Source organism: Lynx canadensis, chromosome C2, assembly GCF_007474595.2.
Source record: "Lynx canadensis isolate LIC74 chromosome C2, mLynCan4.pri.v2, whole genome shotgun sequence".
NCBI classification, from domain to species: Eukaryota; Metazoa; Chordata; class Mammalia; order Carnivora; family Felidae; genus Lynx; species Lynx canadensis.
The window spans coordinates 88,514,569-88,518,793 of record NC_044311.2 but is presented as its reverse complement, the minus strand read 5'-3'; positions in this window follow the sequence as shown (position 1 = coordinate 88,518,793).

Below are 4,225 nucleotides of genomic sequence, written 5' to 3'. Positions count from 1 at the left end.
GGTTTGGTCATATACCATAGGTCTCTTCCGAGCTTTTGAGATAAAAGAGGTAACCTGGACTTAGAGAGTATTTTTCTGTCCAAAATATCCTATCCAAAGTATTATAGTTCAAAATAGCTCAAAACAGCCCAAACCTCCTTGGGAGGTTGCGAGGTGTGTGGGGGGAGGGGGCGGGGGGTGAGTCGTTAAACATCCCAAATGTCCCCAGGCTACCACGCTTTAGGAGGTCACCATTCCTTCGAACACCGCGTGTAGTGTCTGTGCTCCACTTCCTGCCATATGAGCGTGGAGACGGTAGTTCCAAGAATCCCTGAGGGGCTCTTCCATGTTTTCCCCAAACCATTTGCTGTTTAGCTTTTCAGGGGCCTCCCTGATGGTCACTTCTAGCAACTTTGTAATCCTCTCTCCAGGCTTCCATGGCTCTCCACAGATCACTTTACCTGGACGCTGCGCCCCATAAATACCCGCAAACACAGTTAATATTGAACTGTAGCATTTAGCCTAACTTTACTGAAGGCTTGTGGGTGACAGCTCAGGGAGGGGAAATACAGTAGAGAAAGGGGAAAAACTTAAAATGGATGACCGTATCTCTTCACTCCTGGTTGTTCGTTCGCTGTCCTGGCCTCCCTCTCCCAGCTCCTCTACTCACCTCTTGTCCCCGAACCCCTGAGCCCCTGACTTCTCACTACATTTCAGGAACCAGCCCATCACTTAGAGTAGGGTCTTCTTAACTCAGGCCTCCCTCCCTACAGCTCAGATCCCCAATTCCCCCTGGGTCTAGCCCCGGACAGAGGGGTGAAAACAGTCGCTCCTTGTGAATATTAGGCAGTTTTACCTCTGACCTTAGTGAAGACAAAATTTTTTTGTTATTACACAGAAGGTTAATTCCTTGTTGTCCCCAAGGTCTCCATTTAGGAATAGAATTTCGGGTTTGCTCTTATATAGCTGAGAGGCCCATTTAAATATTTTTCCCAGGCAAAACGCCTGTGCTGTTATTCTCGGCTTGAAGCATTCCTGGCACCAGAAGTTAAACTAAGGCCTCTTTTTCGTCTCTTCTGTTTTCTTTTTAAATTCACTTTATTGAGTTAGGTCTAATTTACATCAATAAGCGAATCCATTTAAAGGGTAAATTTTGGTGAGTTTTGATAGATGTGTATACGTGTGAAACCACCGTTATAATCACGACATGGAACATTTCTATCGCGCCCCAAAGTTTCCTCTTGCCCCTTGGCAGTGTGTTCCTCTCTCCACCCCCCACTCCAGGCAACCACTGACCTGCTTTTGTCACTAGAGATTAGTTTGCTTTTTCTAGAATTGTATATAAATGGAGTCATACAGCATGTATTACTTATTCTATGTCTGGTTTTCCCCCTTAGTACAATGATTTCACAATTCATCCAGATTACTGTGTCTATCAGCCCTTTCTTTTTCTTTTCTTTTACAACTTTATTGAGGTATAATTTATGTAATATGAATGCACATATGTAACGTTTTGATACGGGCTTATACCCATGAAACGATGATCGTGATCAAGATACCAAACATTCTCACAATCCCCAAAAGTTTTGTGCCCATCCTTCCCCACACCCCCAGTCTGAGGTAACCACTCCTCTGTTTTCTGTCACTATAGATTAATTTGCATTTCCTAGAATTTTATAGAAATGGAATCAAACAGATGTACTGGGTCTGGGGGCTTTTATTTTTTGGTCCGGCTTCTTTTACTCAGGATAATTATTTTGAGATTCATTCGTGTCGTGTGTGTATTAATAGTTTGTACGTATAATTTTCCATTCATTTGGAAGTCTTTCCTTAGGATAAAGTCCCAGAAGTGAATTTCTCAGGAAGTGGGTAATTTTTTATGTCATGTCTCAGTCAAAAAACCATTTTCTATGGCTCCTGATATCTGTTGCCGCATTTCCTTTTGAAGGGAATATAGCCTTTGTAAGCTTATTAAAGTATCTGCACCCTCACCTGAATTGACTGCAAACATTTTTAAAGATGTAAAATGTTATTTTGTTTTGCTAGTAGCATATCTGTAAAATGAGTGAAGGGCATTTCCCTCACATTTCTTTATGAATTTTATTTTCTTTTATGAATAATTTGATAATGGCAACCAGCTTTTGGGAAATAAGTTATCCAAATATCTGTGAGCCTGAAGACCCATGACTATATCTCATTTACTTTGCATTCCTTGCTCCCTGAATCTAGAACAGACTGAATGGCATTCGGCCATCCTTTCCTTTATTCCATAAATATTTAGGAAGCACCCGCTTTGTGCCAGCTGCTCTGGATGCTGGGAACAGAGGAGTGAACAAAGCAGGGAGGCTCTCATGGAAGAGGAGCAACAGACAACCAAACCAACAAAGAGACCACGGAAGTTCACATTGTGAGGATGGTCATGCAAAATGAACTGGGGGCCTGTAGTCAGGTGGGGAGAGGGGCTCCTTTAGATGAGACCACCAAGAACCTTCCTGTTGTTGCACTTAGACTAAAATTTACACTCCCTGTGGCATCAGGCCACACTTCTCTGACATCACGATTCCATTATCTATCTTCTGGAATTAAGCTCTTAGGGAAGTTATATGGAGGGGCTTTCCCCAGGAAGCAGCTTCACCTTTCACACACCCAGCTCCCCGAATGGGATGACAGGAGATTCCATGTAGGGGAGGAAGGTCCCTATCGCCTCCACCAACTGTAATTCAGATTTCCTCCTGGAGGGGTGAGTGGTTCAAGAGATTATAACGCTGCTGTTAGGGTGCTAGCACTGGGCCTGGGCTCGTTGCTCTTGGAGAGGAAAATTGCCAACAACAGAGGGGAATACATTAGCACCTGTTTAGGGATCGCAGTGGTTTCTGGTTTGCACCTGCCAGCGTCCCCAGTCCAGTTGCTCCTAAAATGGGAGACAACGCAACGAGCAATGAGGGCAGTGGCCCTCAAAGTGTTCCCCGCACCAGCAGCATGCCCACAACTCGGGAACTTTTTAGAAATGCACATTTCAATCCCCAGCCCAGACTTACCGCATCAGCCATCTGTGTTTTAACAAGACTCCAGGTAATTTTGCTGTGTGCTCAGGTGTGACAATCACTGTGCCCGTGGCACAAAGTTGATTTTAAGTGGTCTGTGGTCACTGTTAGAAAACATTGATTTACTTGGAGGAGGAAAGTAATTGCCTTTTCAAACGCATTTCAGACACTCTGATTACACAGGGAGAAAATCACGCTGACTGCCAATGTATCTGTGTTCTGATACTTGCATATTTCCTTTACAAGGAAGACAGAGCAGCCCCAGGCACAGAGCCTTTGGCAGAGATATGCACCTAGAACCCACTAACACTTAATTTTTGTTGTGTTTATTTTATGATGACTTTCTATTTATGAGAAAGGAAACTAGTTTTTTATTTAAGGTGATGATGTAAAGTTTATTTTAAAAGTAAATTCATTTAGGTCTTAAGTCAATTTCCAAACGATATTCTAGAGGAAAGAGTAAAGACGGCATGTGGTTTGTCAAGAATCCCGAGGGTGGGACAAAACTGCCTGACATTCAGAGGACACCATGCTGGACACATCCTTGGGTGAGTTGAAGAAAAGTGGGGGTGGGGAAGCAAACATAGTAAGTTAGCTAAAATATAAATAAAAGAAATACCAAATATCAACACCATGAAAAGTGTCACTTTGCACTAGGAAAAGAGAAAACTAAACTAAGCCTCATTTGAAGCTGAACTCTGAGTTATTTTCGAATGGAATTTAATCAGATAAGTGCCTATTCTTGGGAATTTGGCTCCTATACCCCCCAGCTGGCTGTCAGTCTGGGGAGGGGGAGGGCCATAACATTTCATTTGACATTCAAGGCTTGAACTCAACTCAACTCCATAATCTTTAACCAGACATTCTTTTGAATTGTTGTTCAAGTTACCTATGAAATATCTCTTCTAAGAAGGAATTTTTGATTTGGCTTTCTAAGGAACTGTTTTCTTTATGACAAATTTGAAATAAAATGTCAGCACATGTTCACAAGCAATTACCTGAGAGGTTGCTCAGCACCAGGAACCAATTAGATACTATGGCTGTGGGCCTAGTTTGAAAGATTGAAAGATTGATAGATCTTGAAGATTGAAAGATTGAAAGAATGATAAGATCTGCTGTTGGCAATGGTGTGTGACCAACATGCCATTACGGAAATTGCAACATGTATTACAGACCTTTAAAAATGGACAACTTCTGGGGCA